The sequence below is a fragment of the Pseudophryne corroboree genome, chromosome 1 (genome assembly GCF_028390025.1).
Source record: "Pseudophryne corroboree isolate aPseCor3 chromosome 1, aPseCor3.hap2, whole genome shotgun sequence".
NCBI lineage: Eukaryota > Metazoa > Chordata > Amphibia > Anura > Myobatrachidae > Pseudophryne > Pseudophryne corroboree.
The window spans coordinates 760,395,608-760,418,910 of record NC_086444.1 but is presented as its reverse complement, the minus strand read 5'-3'; the positions used below and the strand labels follow the sequence as shown (position 1 = coordinate 760,418,910).

The 23,303-nt window shown below is 44.5% G+C and overlaps 1 protein-coding gene and 2 pseudogenes across 4 annotated transcripts in view; 1 reads left to right on the top strand and 2 right to left on the bottom strand.

Moving 5' to 3' along the window:
• The window catches only part of CCSER1 (coiled-coil serine rich protein 1), a 1,413,620-nt gene that overhangs the window by 763,340 nt on the left and 626,977 nt on the right, over nt 1–23,303 (bottom strand). The window lies entirely within an intron of this gene.
• LOC134947489 (5S ribosomal RNA) lies at nt 10,872–10,990 on the bottom strand (annotated as a pseudogene).
• LOC134948770 (5S ribosomal RNA) lies at nt 11,053–11,171 on the top strand (annotated as a pseudogene).

The window sequence follows — 23,303 nt, the reverse complement described above, 5'->3', positions numbered from 1 at the left end:
CGTAGGTAGAAGTTTGTGGGCCCCATAGCAAAATTTTGAAAAACACCATCCCCCAGCTTCTAGAGAGACCTCTCTCTCAACAATGATCTGCCGAATGGGTATGCCTAGGAGATCCAGTCAGTATCCCAGCAGTTGGGATTGTGGGGTGGGGGGGGGTAGGTTTAGGTTATGGTGGGAGGGTTAGGGACAGGTTCCGGGAAAGGGAGGGTTAGGGTTAAGCTGCCGTGGAGGGAGGGTTAGGTTTAGGCTGCAGGAAGGGGGGGACAGGTTTAAGCACCACCAGGGAGGGAAAGAGTTAGGCTGTGGGCTGTTTTGTTCATATGTTTGAAAACCAAGTCATCAGGACACAGAGACATGTGAGTTCACTGCTGTGCTTTTTATTCCATCACCAACTCCAGGCACACTGCACACTGGACCACCCACTTCCCAGCATCCCCCTGGTCCCAGGGACCATCACTGAAGATTCAGGCTTACACAGATTAGTAAGGGAGTGTCTACAAATATTAAGCATTCTAATACACTAACATCACATGGGGAGGAAATGATTAGGTTTAGGCAGCGGAAAGGGAGGGTTAGGGGACATTGGGGAAGGTAAGTATACTTACCTAGCCCCTGTCGGGATTCGCACCATCAGGACACTGCACTCGGTCTTCTGACCGATAGCAACTGGACCACCAGTATATCATACCCAACCGCTGCCACTCTATGCCCACTGCTGCCCTAACTAACCTCATGATATAATTACAGACCACCCCACCTCCTACCCATTGCTGCTCTAAGAGCCCATCATTATACACCAGTTCACCCTCTGGCAACCATCTGCAAATGTGATATTCACTCATTATATACAAGGCAGTTGTGCAGCCAAGTTGTATAATAATTTAATCCAACACTGGTCTGGTTTCTTACTTTTCTTTCAAATTTTAAATGCTGCCTTGGTGTTCTGCAGGGCTTGGTGCTTGATATAATACTGGGTTCATTCCTCCTGCTGGTTGCAGCTTGTGAGTCCTGTGTGTGAGCATCTGATTCTGAGGCTCTGAGCCCTCAGAGTTGAAATGCAGTGGCTGCTGGCACATGGCCACGCGCTGCCAGTATATATTCATGGCTAGATTGCAGGTGGCAGGCCAAGGGCGGCTGGCCTAGTCCTACCCACCACCATAGAGGGTGGAGCTAAAAGTCCAAAGGTACACCAGGGATTTCCTAGGAGCCCCGCCTCACCAGTCTGAAACTACACATACCTGCCCCCCTGTTGTAATGCTGCTACCATGCTGGACGTCTAAGTCTCCTCCCAGTGGAATGAGTAGTGTTGCTCTATATCAAAAATTAAAAACCAGTGGTAGGGACCAAAGCTTGAGGGGTGTGGTTGCCACCATAGGGTGTGTGGCTACACACCACAGAGGGAGTTGGCCAACCATACATACAAAGAGTAGTGCCATTTTAGAAAGGATAGGGGATATGGGTAAGTCAGGACCACCCACTTTTATTGGCAGAAGAGCTAATCTTGGAGTAGCTTCCATAGAAGCAAACCAAGCACCTAAGTTCATACATGATCCTGCTCCACCAAGTTACTGACACCTAGAGGAGGGTTTTGGGCCTTCAAGCAGTGGGACCCACCGGGGGGGTTTCCCCTGTACATCCGTTGACCAGTCCTACCCTGCCCCCAGTTCTCTGATTGTCTCTCTATACAATCCCCAATCCCTGTGTCTTGACTCCCCCAACTCTCCCTGTCTCTCTGTCCCATTACTTCACCCAACTCCTTCTGACTGTATCTGCCCCATTTTATCCCCAGTCTCTCTAGCATAGCAGCAGCATCCCCTGCACCCACGGTGGTTACACCACTGTGTACATCATAGATCAGTGAGAACAGCACAGCAGGGAGTGACGCTGCTACCCGCCATCCCGCTGCCAACATACCAAGTGAATATGGAGAAAACACTCCATTCTTTTCTCCATGCTTGCATACACAGATGATTTGCATGGCATCCCACTGAGGTGTGGCTAGAGGAGGAGACAGGTCAGAGTGGAGGACACACTATGATATTATTAATTAAAATGCAGCCATTGCAATGCTTATTCTCCCCCCACCTTGTACTAAAATCATCTGTCACCTGTCTGTTGGTGGAGGCTAGCTTTGTTACACTATGTTATATGTAAGACCTAAAAAATACATACGTATGGCACTGGTCTGAGTGAAAAATGGAAAACTAACTTTTAAAATAAATATATTTTTTTTAAATAAATGTGCACTGGTTTCAGTGTTGTTTTATGTGGAAGTCTATATTTTATTTCAAAGAGAAACATCTTGGCAATATCCTAAAATTACTCATGTGGCTCCATTTTGTCTCAATGACAAATAGGCACCATTTCCAAATGAGTCATTCTGAACCCTGTTGTCTGTTTGATAAGTTTGCCCTGGGGACATGTAGAGGACTAGTGTTACACATCATAGATAATTTTCAACATATTCAATCTTCTTTTTTTTTACTCTCTGAACCTTCCCACAGTACATGGCACTCGAGTGGCTCGCATGATATAAATGATGAACTTGCCCTTTTTCAGTCATAATGTTTAATGGAAGTCAAGGTAACATGCCCATGATTCCTGCTGCATTTATCTTGACTAAGTATACAATTACAAGTTTATGGTGCAGATTCCCTTTCTAGTACAGCCCATGCTGACTGACATTTTATTTCACAGAATGTACAGTACTTACAGTATGTAGGCCAAATAAAATATTTTTTTCCTTAGACAAAAGAGATCCCTTGTAAATGTATAATGTATGTCACACCCTTTGGTACCTGAAATGGTGCCTATATACAGTATATATGTACCCCTGGAAAAATGGAACCCTCAGCTATCAGCCTAGGGCCCTTATACACCTGGGTCCCTTGGCAACTGCACATTGAGCCCATCCTAAAAGACAGCCCTGCGAAGGGGGAATTTAACTATGCAAGATCAATTTTAGCGAGAAAAAAAATGGGCTTTACTGCGATCGTGGCCACAAAAACATGGAAAAAATCCCTGTTAAGTGCTGCAGCCTACAGCGCTTTGGGGCTATTCGGATAGCCCCCGGGTAGGGGTTAATTAGCTAATTAAATTCCCCCCTAAGAGAGCAGGATTCAAAAAAACACAATCAGGCCATGGATGGAGAATTTATGTCCAAATGTTTCTTTGGAGTGCCATATTAACTGATGATTTCCCCCCCCCCCCCCAAAACCGCTCAGAAATTGTTGGGGTTTTTATGAGTGAATTAGGTGAAGAACATGAATTTAACCCTATCCAAAATGATTTTAGTTTAAAAATAAAATTAAAAAAAATGTTCGATTTTTTTTTCAATATTTTATTTCAAACATGGAAACATCAATCGGGAACATTGCGACCATCGGAACATCACGACCATCGCAGCTTTCATTTTGAAAGCTGGGACAGCCTCCAGGTACACAGGGGGAGCTTGGGGGGTTAATTTACACTCCCCAGCGGCTGCTATTCTCTGCAGCCACTGGGTGGGGGATCCTGCGTGCTGACCGATCAGCAGTGATCAGCAGCACGACAATCAGTGGGGGAGAATGCAGGGTGGAAGAAGGACCTTCCGGACCCTCTGACAGCAGCAGTGGAGGGAAGTTTCCCTTCCTTGCCACTGCTAACACTGTTTATCTGACTGTTCGCATCCTGTGCGACCAGGTCAGATAAAGCACTTGCAGGCATGGTCGCATCTGATGCGACCATGCCAGGCAAGTGGTTAAGAAAATTACTTTGATTTTTTTCTCAGTTTGCCTCCTCACAATTTGGTAAAAGGGTGATTCTCCAGAAAGTGAACATAAAGTCCTGTGCATCACACAATAAGCATGGCTCCATCTGTATGACTCAACCTTTGAGTGTCCATTGTGGTGTAAGTAAACAATAGAAAACTATGACTAACATGAATACATTACCTAGACTGTAACAGATAACATAACACAAGTACATATATTACAATATTAAGGCTGAGCAGGGACATGCTATGGAGAATGAACAAACACACAAACTGAATGTACAGGGATATGGGCATAAAAAGTACATATTTTACATGAGAAATGAGGCATACCTAAATTAGGTGTCACAGACCTCTCATTTCCTCAAATCCTATTGACTGTCGACCTTAGTAGTGTTGACCTAACATACGGATCCCGCCTGCGAGATGCAGACATGTGCACGATTCTGATGAGTTCACCGGTATTTTAAAAACAACAATAATTTAAAAGGCCAAACAAGGCTGTTTCTGCCTTTTAAATTATTGCTGCTGAATAATGCAGACTAACTAGGCAGAATTGCGTCCACGTCTGCATCTCACAGACTACTAAATAAAGGGCTGCTTGTTTTCCATACATAAGATGTGAAAGAGAACATAAAACAGGAGATAACGTCATACTCAGTTCTATTTTGCTGAATTGGAGAACACTCAGGCACCTTAGGTTACTCATGTTTTGCCGCTCAAAAAGCAAATTCTTCTGTTTGTTTAAATAAATTCTTTATTGGAATGTTGAACTATGGATGTGGATAAACTGCGTAATCTATTTGTTTCAAGTATAGGACCCAAAGTCTTTCAAATGTTGAAAAGATTACATCTCCCACAGATTAGCCGTTTATCATATTAAAGGTCAGCAAACATTAAAATAAACACTTTTCAAAATATATTGTTGTACTGTAATAGATAATATATTTGGTGCCTGCGGAGATATTATTAAAGAATGACATTTTAGGTGTATGCATTAAAATGTGTTTCTAACTTTAATTTTTGTAATTCAGTTTAGAAAATGAAAACCAGCATCTGCAGTGAGTTACAGCACGTTTAGCACAACTCCGCCTCTGGTTCTCTTTCAGTATATTGCTATAGTCAGGGCCATTTCTAGCCAAACTGGCTCCCAGAGCGCACTTGAAAAAAGTGCCCCGCTCCCTTTAAATGAATGTAAAAAAATATATAATTTGCAAAATAAAAAAAAAATAAAAAAAAATGAATGGCCGTGGCCTTAATAAAAGGGGAATAGCCTTGCAGGAAAAAACAGCCTTACACCCCAGTTGTTGTCCTGATACTATTTTATGGCCCACACAATAATGCCCCTAACACATTATGCCGTACAGTTATGCCTCTGACACCATAATAAGCTCCACACAGTAATGCCCCTTACACATTATGTCCCACAGTTATGCCCCTGACTCCATAATGTGCCGTACAACAGTGATGCCCCTTACACATTATGCTCCTGACACCAAAATATACACAGTAATACTAATGCCCCTTGCAAATTATGGCACACAGCAGCACAGGCTACTTACTTTTAAAGTGTCTGCTCGTTGTCAGGGGTTGGTGCCCACATCTCCCCTCCCTTCTATTGGTCATCGGCATCGCAGCGTGTTTGCCGGCACTTTGAGGTAGCACTGTGAGCATCTGTGTCCGCCTGTGTCCATTCCCTGGCCATTTTGGCTGGGACATTTTTATCTGTATTACATGCAAACGGTTAGTCCGCGTGTAATACAGATGCAGACAGTGGCCACAACACCCCGTGCGATCGCACAGCTTGCCCGGCCCTAGAAACGGTCCTGGCTCTAGTGTCAGATAAATAAAAGGGGTTCACTCAACATGGTGGTTTGTCATTAATAAAATGGTACCATATTATTCTGAAATATAGTCATATCTCCCAACTGTACTGATTTTGACGGGACAGTCCCGTTTTTCATGGTCTGTCCCGCTGTCCCACCCATGGGTCGCAGTGTCTCTCGGCGGGGGCAGTTGGGAGATCCCCCCCCCGTCACTCGCTGCTCTGAGCAGAGCAGCGGTGAATAGATGCTATTTGCATGTGCACAGTGTCTATTCCCCGACAGAGAGGGACAGGGGCCATGGCTGGCAGCTCACTGACCGCTGTCCATGCCCCCACAGTGACAAAAACAGGGGGGGGGGGTTTGCGATCGTGGCGTTTGCCGCGAGGCTGCGCCCCTTACCATAAGGCTACACCCCCTTACCGTGAGGTCACGCCCACAAATTCGAGCACGTGCCTTTGCGTTACTGTCCCTCCTTATGTAACTCAAAAGTTGGGACGCATGATATAGTGATACTTTAAATTGAGATGGGAGAAATTTGCTAAAAACATTTAAGAACTCAGGCCCTCATTCCGAGTTGATCGCTCGCTAGCTGCTTTTAGCAGCAGTGAAAACACTAGGCCGCCGCCCTCTGGGAGTGTATCTTAGCTTAGCAGAAGTGCAAACGAAAGGTTAGCAGAACTGCTCGTAAAAATTTTCATGCAGTTTCTGAGCAGCTCCAAACCTACTCCTACCTTGCGATCACTTCAATCAGTTTAGTTCCTGCTTTGACGTCATAAACACGCCCTGCGTCGGCCAGCCACTCCCCCGTTTGCCCAGGCACGCATGCGTTTTCACCTGTCACGCCTGCGTTTTTTAGCACACTCCCTGAAAACGGCCAGTTATCATCCAGAAACACCCACTTCCTGTCAATCACTCACCGATCAGCAGAGCGACAGAAAAGCATCGCTCGACCTTGTGTAAAACTGCATAGTTTTGTGTGAAAGTACTTCGCGCGTGCGTACTGCGGCCCGTACGCATGTGCAGAAATGCCACTTTTTCACCTAATCGCAGCGCTGCGACCGAAAGCAGCTAGCGATCAACTCGGAATGGGGGCCATAATCATTTTCAAGTGCAGATCTACATATAGAAACCTGCTGTTTGCTATTTTGGAAAGGTGGATTAATGTTGACACAAAAAAAGTATTTCTTTGTGGTGTTTATTCAAATTTCAATAAAATAAAAACATTTTTGGCTACTGTGGTTACATTTTATTTTATGTGTTAAAATAAGCAAACAAATAAAGTAATAGTATTTTCTGAAAAGACAAGGTTTTCTGAAGAAAAAAAAGGACATCATTTGTTTGAGTAATATGTAAATAATCAGTAATATTGATGTCGGAATGTGACCAGCACTAATGATAACAAATGACCTCGGCACACGGCTGAAAAAACAGTAACCAGCTAAAGGGTTAAATAATAAATACTGATAACTAAGAAAGCAGAGAAATGTCTGGCCAAATGATGAACCAAGGATTCTTCTGCAGTAGACATGTCACTCTGACAATATGGTTATTTATGTTCTCCCACTGAGATGTAGTACAGAAATATTACCATAGCAACCTTACTACAGGCCTTGAAAATGTGATCTCTGTATTGTGATGTTGTTGGAGAATTCAACAGGTCAGATGTGCAAGTACTTTATCATCTCAGTGATAGCATTAGTTTTAATATACTGCTAAACTTTTACAAATGTTTCTCTACTGTATATTCTACATTTTTAATGTAAGCTTCAATATTATGCATACCTCCCAAATGTCCCGATTTTCGCGGGACAGTCCCGTTTTTCGCGGGACAGTCCCGGTTTTTTTTGGTCTGTCCCGCTGTCCCACCCGCGGGCCGCAGTGTCCCGTGGGGGGGGGGGGCATCTGTACTCGCTGCTCTGCTGCGGTGAATAGACGCTGTGCGCATGCGCACAGCATCTATTTAGCAGAGACAGGAGGAGAGGGGGCATGACTGACGAAAAGGGGACGTGGCTTTGCTGCAGGACCCGCAATCGTGAGCTACGCCCCCTTTTGTAGGCCACGGCCCCTTTCCGGGAGCGCGCGTGGCTCCGACATGCGTGTGTCCCTTCTTCTGCCTGAAGAAAGTTGGGAGGTATGTTATGTATTTATGACAGTACAAGAAATCAAAAGTTAATTCACATAAGTGTATTTATGATAGTACAAGAAATTAAAAGCATTGTAAAATGGTGGGCGGGGTTATGATAATGTGATTGCATCTCCACACCCCCAGACTGCCTCCTCTTCCGGAATGGCCGGGGGGGCTCCCGAGAATCGGGTGACACTTCCGGCCCCCCTGAAGAGCAGTCAATTCTTCTGATTTCTGGGGTCCTCCCTGCCCGGCCGCCCACTTAGCGAGTAAAGTGGGCAGTCCGGGCAGTTAATGACGCAATTCTTGTTGACACCACGGGGGTCGTGGCTTAAATTATGCAATACATCAGCAATGCCCCCACCCCACCTCCATCCCGCCCCCATTCCACCTCTGACCCACCCCCCTCTGCTCGTCACATCACTGCCCTGCCCCCTGCTGACCTGGCTGCTCATTCCCGGAGAGAGCAGCCATAAAGTCGGTAAGTATGGTCTAGCTATGTGCTGCAGGTGACAGGCGTAGGCACCTCAAAGCTGCTGTAACCCAGGGGGAAGTGGTAGGGTGGTCCGGCCACACAAGACAAAGCCACCTATGCCAGCCAACCACACTCACTGCCAGAACCACTGAGGGAGGAGCTGAGAGTAAAATGGCGCTGCCACACTCTCAGCTCCTGTACATCACACATTCCCAGCAGTGCCAGTGGTGCCCGATTCAGGGGAGAATGTGTGGGGGCCCCAGGACGACTGCCACTGTCGCCCCTCCTTTAATCCAGCCATGGCCATATGGTGCATTTATCAGAAATGTTGCATCTTAGATGCATAATATACTATATATTTTCTTGGAGAGGGTGGGCTGTTTGGTTGTTTTTTTTCTGCCTCCATATAAGAGGATGTTAAAACCACGTTCATCCATTATAAAAACATATTTTGTAAAATTCACAAAACTATTGCATGTTAAAAAAGCACAATTAGACAAGACCTAAACTACGAGGCACTATAGGTGATGATACAAAAATAATTTTACAGGATTCCCTGCAGTCTTTCAAATAGAGTTATCCAGGGCCGCCAACAAGGGGGGTCTACGGGGACTCCAGTCCCGGGCCCAGACAGACATAGGGGCCCCGCCGCTGGCTCCTACTTCCAATTCCTGTGCGGCGCTTACCACTCTAACTGTGGTTATGGAGGAGGAGGGCCGAGCATTGCAGCAACACACAGTGAGCAGCAGCCTCCTCCCTCTTTCTGCACATGACCACGCTGACGCTCTTCCCGCTTCCCCGGTTCCCGCCTGCTCTTCTCCCAGCCATGTCTCCTCTCCCCCTGCTCCCATTGTGAACTGTGAGTGTCCCACAGCGGCCGCTAAGGGAGAGGAGGAAGCAAGCTGCTCGGTGCGCTCCCTGCCATGCCTTGTGCACCGGTGCCCGGCACTGCAACCAGATGGGTATGGGGAGAAAAGTGCACTGTGCTACCTAGGGGCTGCTTGCACATTGGGCTCCCTTCAGCTCCTTCTACTGCTTGTCTCAGGGATAACACAAGTAAAAATGATAATGAGATAAGGAGTTTTCATCCAACGTTATTCTTGGAATTCTGGTGGTGTTTAGCAGCTGGATAATATTTTAATTACTAAGAAGTCTTGTTTGTATGTATTGCATGCATGGGCACCCTGGATATCGTCCATGAGAATTCACTTAATGCTTATACCCCAGACAGAGGCATTCTTATGCAGGCATACACCAGATCTGTTATTGATATGTTTTCATGTTATCCTGATTATTATTTATTGCTAAAGTGCAAACATATTCTGCAGCTCTGCTACAGCCAGGTTATAAACAATGTGACATACATTCAACTTCTCCTCATACCAGGGGGGGAGAGTTTTGTGGGGCCCTGGCTATTTTGTCCGTCCCGGGCCTCACAATTTCTGATGGCAGCCCTGGAGTTAGCTATATATTAGTACAGTTGTGACCAAGAGGTAAAAGGCTAGTTTGAGGCTGTAACATTTACAGATATTTGTAATAACTGGCGTCATACAAAACAACGTGCATTTCATGTTTCAGTTGCAAGGAGTGCATAAATTCCCCAGAAATAGCGCTCCATAAAATAATGGCATTTTATAATCATTGGATAAGAAAAATAAAGGTTATAAAAATTACAAGAGCATGGCGAGCGTCTCAGAAAGAAAGAAATAGAAAACAAATCTCTTGGATGGTTGACTAAATGCACTGGAATTGTCACCATTGATGGACTATCTGTACAATGACAGCAAGAAATGCCATAAACATATTGTGAAGATAATAAGGATTTATAGTTTTGCTTGAACTACTAAAATTCCAAGACAATAGGTTAATCTAATATTAATAACTATAGCACAGCACCGTAAAAACCTGGAAAGCAAAATAAAGGATTACAAATAAAATGCAGACTATATGGCATGTAGTCAGACATAAAGTTGGTGTAAATGCACACAAATATCTATTTTTACCACTTTTAGGCAACCCTGATTTTCAAAGTGGGTTAGCAGCATATCCATTAACATTATGGCAAGTGGGTGGTGTTATTAATCTGGGAAGTTTGGTGAATAGAGTCATGTATGGGGGTTATACCGCACAGTTGATAAATAGATTTAAACAACAGATAGTTTATTTACCAAAATACACTGATGAAGGAAAGAAAATATTATTTCTAATCGATCTCAATTTGGCGGTGCACCCAGAGTCAGTAGCAGAACATATTGGACAAAGGGAGAGAAAGAAGACTCTTTTGTGGGTGCACTCTTGTATATTTATGAAAGTATCAAAGGAATAGATTAAAATTCTATATTTATTGTTGATAAACGTAAAACACATAGTAGTTAAATATGCAAATGAAAAAAAAAGGGATAGAATACATAAAAACAATGGAACCGATAATATAGATGTTAATGTCAAATGATGGTTCAAGAGCTGTCTGGGTGGTTACAATCTTTCAAATATATGGTCAATCCATAAAGTCTCAATTGGCTGCCTAAACTATATATTTACTAACGTCGAGCTAGACACTTAGCGTCTCAATGGTAATGATATGAACGGCTGTATTGATTACACCTGGCTATAGGATACAGATAGAGAACAGATTGAAATAAGGAAAGATGAATCTGCTGTCGGTGTTAGACACTGAGCCTGGCTGCCCAAAATTTTCTACTAAACCAGGTATTCCTCAAGAGTCTCCCACTTGAGTACTGACTTGGCCCAACACTGCTTAGCTTCCAAGATCGGAAGGATTTGGGCGTTACCAGTGTGGTATGATAGTAGATAATTGATGATTGATTGTTGATAATAATAATAATAATAATAATAATAGAAGCAATCATCAATTATCTACTATCATACCACACTGGTAACGCCCGAATCCTTCCGATCTTGGAAGCTAAGCAGTGTTGGGCCAAGTCAGTACTCAAGTGGGAGACTCTTGAGGAATACCTGGTTTAGTAGAAAATTTTGGGCGGCCAGGCTCAGTGTCTAACACCGACAGCAGATTCATCTTTCCTTATTTCAATCTGTTCTCTATCCTATAGCCAGGTGTAATAGGACAACACAATGCATCTTGACTTTCTCGAAGCAGTGAAAAGTATAGTTCGATGTCGCGTTATCCCCCTGGTCTTCCTGCAAGCTAAGTACATTACAAGTTCGTGGTTCGTGTATTTTCAGGCAAAGACTGACAAAATCAAATTGGAATTTTGAATGTCCCTTTAGTTCTTAAAAAGGCCATCTCACAAAGGCGTCACTGGTAGCAGTGACACCCGGAGCGGGGTGGGCAAATTAAGTGTGCAGCAAGCCACGCGCCAGGAAAAATGGTGTGGCCTCATGGATATGGGCGTGGCTTCATAAATAGGGGCCGTTTTGTCACTCCAGGGGTCAGGAGAAGCGGGCTGTCTCTGGGGACCAGTGTAAGTAAAGTGCCGGCTCCTGCACAGTGATAGGAGCAGGGTGCTGCACGTAATGTCACAGTGCAGAACCCTACTCCTGTCACTTAAGAGCAGTCGGCACTTTGGTGTCATCCCTCAGCGGGTAACACCAGGGTTCGGCCCGCACCTCCATTGTGAAGCCACTGCCATCTCATACTATTACCATTCTTTTAGGGAAAATATGGATCACATGTCCACTGGAGGTATGGCACAATGATTACCGACATTTCCTACATATACGGTAGAAGACCTTGTGAATGCCCTTGGTGTCTCCTGTAGGATGCTCACTTCCTCCATGTACACAGAAATGTTCTTAAATATCTTCCATAGAACATACTAATCTTCACATAGAAGCTTATTAATGGGACAGTAATCCTCACATTCTTGTTATAGGTGTGGAGAAGATTTTGCGGACTTTTTGGTTATGCCCACTCATTAGGAGTTTTTGGCTTCAGGTTCAAAAATATGCTGAGACTTATCTGCTTAATTACGTACTCCTAAAAGCAGAGTGGGCTAGATTTGGGTTCTTTTCAACAGAACTAAGAATCAGTAAAGGATGCAGGCGCTTGCTATTTGCAATAAGCAATGCAGCCCGTAAAACAATTTTGCATTAGCAGATATCCTCACACACCCTGTCATTGTCACTACTTAAATCGAAACTTTTTCCCCTGTTTCGAATGGACTGGATTGAAGTAAAGTTACATAGGGAATCCAAAGTAGAAAATGTTTTCATTATGTGGGAAAGTTATATCTCAACTCTATCATGGAGATAAAACACTAGATTTATTATTGCTTACAAGACACGTCTTGGTATTTACAACGATTGATAATGACCCGACTATAGAGGTGGACATTACTAATGGTTAGGCCTACCTATATCGATTGAACCGGAGGAGATTGGGGGGAGGGGGGAGTATTGCTCTCGGGGGTGAGAGGCGCGGTTGAGTGCCGGCATTTTCATTTTGTTTTCCTGTTTACTATTGTCTGATCCTTGTGTTGTACAATATTAATGTACATTGGAAATATAAACTTGTATTGTAAATCCATGTACTGTATGTGGCTTTTACACTGTATAAGCACCTTTGTTCTATCTGCAAACCTTACAATCTTATGAAGACAGTTAAACAGACTGTTCAACTAACTGACATACATGCACATAATTCAATAAAAAATATATTTTCCAAAAAATTAAATAAATAAAATGCACTTTTATTTAACCTGACAGCAGATACTAAACATTTACTATGTTTTTGTTCATTCTGCTGGCAAGGCGCACACTAAGGGCGATACTGCATCTTGTCAGTCAAATAATTCATGAACAATTGTTAATAGCGGTCAGATGTGTGTAAATAGCCCATTCGGCTGCTATGTGTCCCAGAGGCACCAGCAGCCCAATCAGATTTGGGCCCTAAAGCCATATATATGTAACTGTCCCGATTTTCACGTGACAATCCCGTTTTTTTGGGACTGTCCTGCCGTCCCACCCACGGGCAGCAGTGTCTCGCGGTGTGGGGGGGAGAGGCAGTTGGGAGGCTCCTGCCACTCACTGGCTGCTTTGCTTAGTGCAGAGCAGAGCGGCGGTGAATAAATGCTGCACACATGCATACAGCATCTATTCACAGGAGACAGGGACAGGGGGCATGCCAGAAGCTAACAGAGCGCCGGCCATGCCCCCACAGTTATTAAAATTGGAGGAATGGCACGCGATCGCGGCATGCCTGTGAAGACACGCCTCTTTATATGCCACACCCCTTTTGGGCGGGGGCGGCTTTGCAGCGCAAGGGGAGTCCCTATTTCCTTGGTACTGATGTTGGGAGGTATGTATATGTATTAGTCAAGGGAACTGTGTTTACCTGTAGCAGGCAACTCAAGTGTTAAATTCCTGACACTGGTTAGTTCTGTGAACAGAATGAATATAGGGGGTCATTATGACCCGATCGCACGCTGCAGTTTATCGCAGCAGTGCGATAGGGTCAGAACTGCGCATGCTCCGGCACCGCAGAGCGCTGGCGCATGTCAGACGGCCAAAGGCCGTCCCTGCAGTACGATTGCCTCTGCCCAACTGACAGGCAGAGGCGGTCGCTGGGTGGGGGTGCCAAAATGGCAGTGTTTGGCCACCATTTCATGGGTGCGGTCCGGCCAACGCAGGCATAACCGGACCGTGCGGGTGGGCCGCAGCGGCTGCACGACGTCACACGCAGCCGCTGCGGGCCGGGAGCGACGAGTAGCTCCCGGCCAGCGCGCTAAAGCTGCACTGGCCGGGAGCTACTCCTAAAGTGCAAAAGCATTGCCGCTGTGCGATGCTTTTGCACTTCTGCTGGGGGGGGCCAGCACTGACATGCGGAGCGGGATAGCCCTGTGTTGGGCATCCCCACGCATGTCTATTTTTGCAGGGCTACGATCAACTCGGAATGAACCCCCAGTGGTACAGCCGTATAAGTCCAGTGGTACTGCCGTATAATTATAGTCCAGTGGTACTGCCGTATAAGTCCAGTGGTACTGCCATATAAATCCAGTCCAGTGGTACTGCCATATAATTCCAGTCCAGTGGTGCTGCCATATAAGTTCAGTGGTGCTGTTCTGTGCTGTATATTATTTACTCCAAATAAAGGGGTTATTAATATTTAATCCAAATAATTTTCACAGGGTTTCTCTTGTGTGGTGTAGAGGTACGCTCTCCTGTGCCGCATATTGTTATATAACTCCAGAAAAATAATAGAGAACAAAAATTTGGAGGATAAAATAGGGAAAGATCAAGAACCACTTCCTCCTAGTGCTGAAGCTGCTGCCACTAGTCATGACATAGGCGATGAAATGCCATCAACGCTGCCTGCCAAGGCCGATGCCCAATGCCATAGTAGAGGGCATGTAAAATCCAAAAAGCCAAAGTTCAGTAAAATGACCCAAAAAAATAAATGTAAATGGTCTGAGGAGAAATGTAAACTTGCCAATATGCCATTTACGACACGGAGTGGCAAGGAACGGCTAAGGCACTGGCCTATGTTCATTACTAGTAATTCAGCTTCACCTGACGATGGAAGCCCTCATCCTCCCGCTAGAAAAATTATAAGAGTTAAGCAGGCAAAAGCACAGAAAAAAACTATGCGTTCTAAGATGGTATCACAAATCCCCAAGGAGAGTCCAAGTGTGTCGGCGGTTGCGAAACCTGACTTTCCCAACACTGGACGGGTACCAGTGGCTCCTTTCACCATTTGCACGCCCTCTGCAAGTGCTGGAAGGAGCACCCAGAGTCCAGTTCCTGATATTTAAATTGAAGATGTCACTGTTGAAGTACACCAGGATGAGGATATGGGTGTTGCTGGCGCTGAGGAGGGAGTTGACGAGGAGGATTCTGATGGTGATGTGGGTTGTTTAAATCAGGCACCGGGGGAGACACCTGTTGTCCGTGGGATGAGAAAGTCCATTGTCATGCCTGGGCAAAATACCAAAAAAGCCACCTCTTCAGTGTGGAATTATTTCTCCACAAATCCGGAAAACAGGTGTAAAGCCGTGTGTTGCCTCTGTCAATCCGTAATAAGTAGGGGTAAGGACGTTAACCACCTAGGAACAGCCTCCCTTATACGTCACCTGCTGCGCATTCATCAGAAGTCATTGTCAAGTTCAGAAACTTTGAGCAAGAGCGTAAGCAGTCCACTGACACATAAATGTCTTCTTCCTCTTGTACCCAAGCTCCTGCAAGCCACACCACCAACTCCCTCAATGTCAATTTCCTCCTCAGTCAGGAACGTCAGTAGTCCTGCAGGCCGTATCACTGGCATGACTGAAGAGTCCTCTCTTAACTGGGATTCCTCCGGAGGATACTTGAGTGGTACGCCTACTGCTGCTGTTGTTGCTGCTGGAAGTTGATAGTCATCACAGAGGGGAAGTCGGAAGACCACTTGTACTACTCCAACTAAGCAATTGACGGTCCAACAGTCCTTTGCAAGAAAGATGAAATATGACAGCAGTCATCCTGTTGCAAGGCGGATAACTGAGGCCTTGACAGCTATGTTGGTGTTAGATGTGCATCCATTATCCGCCATTAGTGCAGTGGGATTTAGACAATTGATGGAGGTAGTGTGTCCCCGGTACCAAATCCCATCTAGATTCCACTTTACTAGGAAAGCGATTCCCGGACTGTACAGGGACATTAAGAAAAGTGTCCTCAGTGTCCTGTGGTTGTACCCAGTGTCCACTTAACCACGGACTTGTGGACAAGGGGAGCAGGGCAAACTAAGGACTACATGACTGTGACAGCCCACTGGGTAGATGTATTGCATCCCACAGCAACAACAGCAGCGGCACCAGTAGCAGCATCTCACAAACGCCAGCTTGTTCCTAGGGAGGCTACACTGTGTATCACCGGTTTCCGTTAGAGGCACACCATTGACAACAGAAACTGAGGTACATCATTGCACAATGGCTTACCCCATTTAGACTCTCCTGGGGATTTGTGATATCGGACAACACCATCAATATTGTGCGTGCATTACATCTGGGCATTTGCACATACAATTAATTTGGTGGTGCACAATTATTTTTTTTTAAATGACAGGGGCGTGCCGGAGATGCTGTCAGTGGCCAAAAAAAATTGCAGCCGACTTTCGGCATTCAGCCACCGCGTGCCGAAGACTGGAGCACCATCAAACACGCCTGAACCTGCCCTGCCATCACCTGAAGCAAGAGGTGGTAACAAGGTGGAATTCAACACTCTATATGCTTCAGAGGATGGAGGAGCAGCAAAGGGCCATTCAAGCCTGTACATCCACCTAAGATATAGGCAAAGGAGGGGGAATGCACCTGACTCAAGTGCAGTGAAGAATGATTTCCGTCTTGTGCAAGGTTCTCCAACCCTTCGAACTTGCCACACATGAAGTCAGTTCAGAAACTGCCAGCTTGAGTCAGGTCATTGCCCTCATCGATTATATGAATGACAGCATCAAAGTAGGCATGTCAGGCAGTCCATACGTATACTGGCAGGAAAAAGAGGCAATTTGGAGGCCCTTGCAAAAACTGGCTTTATTTTACATAAGTTGACCCACCTCCAGTGTGTACTCCGAAAGAGTGTTTAGTGCAGCCGGTCACCTTGTCAGCGATCAGCGTTGGAGGTTACTTCCAGAAAATGTGGCGAAGATGATGTTCACCAAAATGAATGATAAATTCCTCCGTGAAGACATTTACCAGCAATTGCCTCCAGAAAGTACACCGGGCCTTGTGATGGTACATTCCAGTGGGGACGAATTAATAATCTATGGAGGATTAAAGGGGTGAGGAATCAGAGGATGAGGATGACATATTGCCTCTGTAGAGCCAGTTTGTGCAAGGAGAGATGAATTGCTTCTTCTTTTTTTTTGGGGGGGGGGGGGGATTAACTGCTTCTTTTTTTGTGGGAACCCAAACAAACCAATCACTTCAGCCACAGTCATGTGGCAGACCCTGTCGCTGAAATGATTGGTTTGTTATAGTGTGCATGTCCTGTTTATACAACATAAGGGTGGGTGGGAGGGTCCAAGGACAATTCAATCTTGCACCACTTATTGTTTTCTTTGCATCATGTGCTGTTTGGGGCCTAGTTTTTAAAAGTGCCATCCTGTCTGACACTGCAGTGCCACACCTAGATGGACCAGGTGTTTGTGCCGTACATTTGTGTTGCTTAGTTTAGTCACCCAGCTACCTCGGTGCACCTCTTTTTCTTCTTTGCATTATGTGCTGTTTGGGGCCTAGTTTTTTTAAGTGCCATCTTGTCTGCCACTGCAGTGCCACTCCTAGATGGGCCAGGTGTTTGTGCCGCCCACTTAGGTCACTTAGCTTAGTCATCCAGCCACCTTGGTGAAACCTTTTGGCCTAAAAACAATATTGTGAGGTGTGAAGTGTTCGGAATAGACTGGAAATGAGTGGAAATTAATGTTATTGAGCTTAATAATACTGTAGGATTAATATTACCCCCAAATTATGTGATTTTAGCTGTTTTTATGTTTTTTTCCCCAAAAATCATCCAGATCCAAAACCAAAACCCGAAAGGGTGGTTTTGGCAAAACCAATCCAGATCCAAAACACAAGCGAGGATCCAGATACAAAACCAAAACATGAAAAGTGCCCGCCACACATCTCTAATATAAACATAGCTGTTACAGTAAACAGCACTGCAATATGTATCAGGGTGGATTCATGAAGTTCTTCTAGCCACTGGTCACCAGAGATTAGAGGCCTGCTATATACCAGCCACTTGAATGGAGCCCTAATTTGTATAATCAGTGATCACTACTGTTTCATATTGTTACATATTTCATAGACTGTGCTAAATTATACCTAAAAGCTAATTGGTTGTTATGGGCAATTTCTATAGTTTCATGCTGCTGAAGGTTTGATACAGCTCCCAAAAGTAAAAGTACTAGTAATCAGAATGAGGAGTGGGTTTAGATAGGCCCCTGTTTATCATATTATAGGTTGGCACATGATTTCTAATAGCGTCCTACCTGTGTCTGGCTCTACCCAGTATGTCTGCAGTGTTTTTACCACTGGGAATACTTTTCTTTTCTCGCCAAGATGCTCACAGCTCTCCACAAAATCAAAATACAGGCCAGACTTAGTATGTACAGAATACAGTATATCTTATTTTCTCTAAAGAGTTTGTATATAAATACAAAAGTAATGTCTGGCTCCCTAGCAAACATAACTGTGATTCAGCAAATCCAGGATAATCATCCCCAAATGTTATCTGACAACATGTGTTACCATATGTGTTCTTTGACAGAGTCATGTCTGCAGTAACAAATGCACATCTCCCAACATACTAAATTTCAATGGGACAGTCCTGATATTCAGAGGTGTTGGGAGGAATTCCACTGCTACAGGCATCGGTGGCAGGTGCTTCTAGGTCAGGGGTGGGCAATTATTTCAGCTGAGGGGCCACTTGACTTTTCCTGTCAGTATCCGAGAGCCACATACAAAATAGCAGCTCCCCCCACTTGCCAAAAATATAGGGATGTAGCTTTATGTGGTAGGGGTGTGGGCAAAAAATAATACAGATTCATATTAGGCTGCACAATAGTCTCCATTATTCTAATTGTGCCACACAGCGCCACTTACACACATTACACCAGGTAGAGCCCCTTTTACACACATTACGGTAGGTAGAGTCCCCTTTTACACAGTACGGAAGGTAAAGCCCCCTTTTACACATTACAGCAGGTAGAGCCCCCTTTTACACATTAACATTTTATTTAGGATAATTATTGTGCAGCAAGCAAATTATCCAGTGTCTTATGGCCCCTGGGGAAAGGTGTGACACGGTGACAGAACACGGGAGGTGTGACACAGTGACAGAACATGGGGAGGGGGGTGACAGTGACAGAACACGGGGTGTTTGACACAGTGACAGAACATGGAGGGGGTGACACGGTGACAGAACATGGGGGGGTGACACAGTGACAGAACACGGTGGGGGTGACAGAACATGGGGGGGTGACATAGTGACAGAACATGGGGGGTGACACTGACAGAACACGGGGGGGGGGGGTTATACATGACAGAACACGGGGGTGACATGGTGACAGAACACGAGGCTGGTACAGCGAGAGCTAAAGATCTCTCCCCCAAACCTAAAAACAGTCTGACGCCACTGTCCACACACACAAATATATGCATACTATCACACACTCTCTCTCACACACACACACACACACACCCTTTCTCTCTCTCACTCACTTTTCCCATTAACTTACTGATCTGGCTGGCAGTGGCAGGAATGATGGATCTGTAGCAGTCTGGCTCTTGTCCCATGTAGCTCCGCCCCCTGAGGTCCCGTGTAGCCCCATCCCCTCATCAGCACGTAGTCCCACCCCCTTTTTGGCTGAACACAGCTGCTGTCACTAGGGACTCTGGAGGCCGGAGGAGGAGGCTGCTACAACACAGCAGCAGCAGGGGAGAGAGGCGCCGCCGGCAGCTTGGAGGTACTGCAGTGCAGAGCAATGACAAGCAGCTCAGCCGGTCAGGCCGCTTGTCATTGCTCGCTGGTGGAAGGCAGTGTGCCGGGCAGGATCAGTTTGCGGGCCGCATCCGGCCCGCGGGCCGTATTTTGCCCACCCCTATTCTAGGTCATGCCTCAGAATGTGCTTTTTTCTATAACGATGACTGGGGAGTGTGGTTCACTTGAACCATACAGACTTCCTCCTTAGTCTGTTTATTTTTATTGCCTACATCATGCTTAATTGATGAAACACAGAAATAGATGGATGCACAAGGGAGGAAATTACAATTTGTCAAAAATGGGTCATTGCTCTCTAGTTACCAGTAACAATTAAGAGTCCTGGATCCGGGGCCTTCTGTACCCTTAAACCCATGATAGCTCTATCAGTTGCTATAACTATAAAAATGCATCTGTTACACTAGTGCATTTATAATGGGTGCGGTGTCTGCGGTGCACACAGGCTCACACTGCAAATGCTGTACCCATTTCTTGAATATTTTCACCTCCGGAGTTCCTCGCCGATGGCAGCAGTGCTGCATTTAATCAGCATTTTGTGCGTGGGCAGTATTGAAACACTGAGAAAATGACTGTCGCACCATTTTTCCAGAGACCTGCGCATGGTCATTAGAGTCTGCGCCCTCTAATGCTCAGACTCTACACCGCTGCCGGCAGAGAGGAGGGGCATAGAGATCCCTGGCGTCTTTATGGATTTCTGTCTTTCCCTAATAAGCACCCGTTTTGTGTCTCCCTTCCCCCCCCCCCCCCTCCCTCCCTTATCTTTCCTTTCTCTTCCGTCGTTGTATGCTCTGTTTCAACATGATCTGGTAATTGTCAATATGTTTACTGCAAGACATGTGACTGGTCACTTATATTTCTTAATGTGATTATATTGTTTTGGCCGTGTGACCTATTATTTACATACATTTTGTTTTGGTTAACCTAAAATTATTTTAACTAAAAAAAAATAGTCTCATGAGTTAAAAAATTGAATATTAAAATTTAGATGACTATTCCCTCAGGTCCCTTCCCAAATGAGACAGTTTGAAAAGTTCTACATGCATTTATGATCATACAACCCAGATAAAAAGAGAGTCATAAATTATTTCACATCTTATCTTTTTTTGTCCTAATAACTTTCACATTATTCTTGAACATAACCAGAAAATATGATGTGAACTTTGACTATGGACAGTCTTTGCTGCTTTTTATCTGTTGACATTCTAAAACTGTGTGCCTGTTCTCTATTCATGACTTAGATTGATTGGAATACTTGACTCCCCAATCAGAAGAACATACAGGCTTTTTTAAAATTCAGTTTTTCATTTTCACCATAAAAAGAAAATAATTTTTGTAACATTTTTGCTTTCTTCCTTACGGAACTATTTACATTTTAGTAGCATATGTTCTTATTAAAAAATAAAGCTTGGATATATTATACATTAATATAAATAAATAACTAACAGAAAAAAAACAGTATTACAGTTTTTACACGTATATGTTTATGACCTGTCCAGAAATATGGGCAACATAAGATGCCATTTATATACCTCCCAACTTTTTGGAACATAGATCCGGGAGTCTCGTAGCAGCGCGCGACCCGGAAAGTGGGCATAAACTCGGCTGAGTGGGCGTCATCTCGCACGAACTGACCTATTTTCCAGCATTTTGGGGGCGTACCTAGTGCTCCCCATGCAGCTGGGCACTCCACTGCTCGCCTCCCAGCAATGAATAGATGCCGTGCACACGGCATCTATTGGGAGATCAGTCACTGCTTTGCAGAGCAGAGCAGCGGGTGATCAAAGGATCTCCCAACTGCCCCCCACCCATGGTACACTTGTGCCTGCAGGTGAGACACTGTCCCGCTGGAATCGGGGCAGCTGGAAGGTATGCATTTACAAAGTGTACCCCAGGTATACCCCTGCCAGATCATCCCATTAACAAGGGACACGTGAATTCCACAGATTATTTGGCTGACCAGGGGAAATGTAGACTTGAAGGGGGGATGTAAATGATTTCTGCTTTCAAAAAACAACAACAGAAGATCTTGTTTAAAGGGTCACACTTTCTGCTTCTGGCACGTTATTACATACCCCCTGAAATCAGCCAGCCACAGAATCTGTATAATCCATATGTGTGCCTTATTAAATGGATTATATGGAAACCCTAACCACAAAATAACTGGGGTTTGATTTAAATTGCCCTGTAAGCAAGCTCTGCATTAATCAATGAGCATTTCTCCTTCCAAAAGCTATACGTAAGCCTCGAAAAAAATCTTCAGGAGGTGCACTGTGAAAAGTGTACAGGTTACATGAAAGTGATACCTCTCTCTTCATTATTACCATTCTTTTCAATTATATAATCTTTTCAGTTTTTCTCCTAAAATACTGTTTGATTTAGCCTCATTCATGCCACAAGAAAGCAATGAGTGTAAGGGGATATTTAGACTACTTTTATTTCTCTTTAAATTTGCTACTTTATAAAAAAAAATTTATTATATTGCTTCAATAGCGCCAAGAAATGCACTTTTTAAATGAAGGCTTCGGCAGAGCAACACATTCCAAATGTAATCATTTTTTCACATGCCTGGGTACTTGTAATTGGCTGGCGGCGTTCATCATTTAGCTGCAATCGCCGGTAGTGCCCTGTTGGGTCATTTTATTATACAAGAAGTTTATTGCATAAATCTTTTTAATATCCTTGGATATATACATATTAATTATGTCACCCCTAAAGTGCCTTTTCTTTAAAGTGTACAAATCTATTTTTTTTTTCATATCTCTATACAGTTACTATTTTGCTCAGTGTTAATCAACCAACATTGGTGGTCATTCCGAGTTGTTCGCTCGTTGCCGTTTTTCGCAATGCAGCGATTAGGTGGAAAATGCACATGTGCATGGTACGCAGCGCGCATGCGCTTAGTAATTTAACACAACTTTGGAGATTTACACAAGCTCGAGCGACGTTTTTTCAACGCTCGAGTGATCGTAGTGTGATTGACAGGAAGTGGGTGTTTCTGAGTGGCAACTTGGCGTTTTCAGGGAGTGTGCTAAAAAACGCAGGCATGCCAGGAAAAAACGCAGGAGTGGCTGGCCGAACGCAGGGAGTGTTTGTGACGTCAAACCAGGAACTAAACGGACTGAGGTGATCGCAGTCTAGGAGTAGGTCTGGAACTACTCAGAAACTGCTAAGAATTTTTTATTCGCTATTCTGCTAATCTTTCGTTAGCTATTCTGCTAAGCTAAGATACACTCCCAGAGGGCGGCGGCCTAGCGTGTGCAATGCTGCTAAAATCTGCTAGCGAGCGAACAACTCGGAATGACCCCCAATGAAGCAAAAGCTCACGAGGGTTAGTGATATACAAAAATACATATGATATTTAAAATACTGTATCATATAGACATTTATTTAAGGTTTCAATTGGATATTTTTTATGACTGTAGAATAATTCACATCTTCTAGTAACCATGAACATTCAGTTTTGTAGACAGCAGTATTTAGAATCCCTGCCCCACTTCCCTCATCAGCTTCCCTGACTGTCATTCGTGTATTGTTAGATAATAAATGTTAGTTAATAGATAACTGATAATGAGATAACTGTTAGATAATAAATGGAAGACTGTTTTTACAGTGTCATGTCTTCTCAGATTTGATCCAATTAAAGTTTCAACATATGGATAATTTTATGTGACAGAG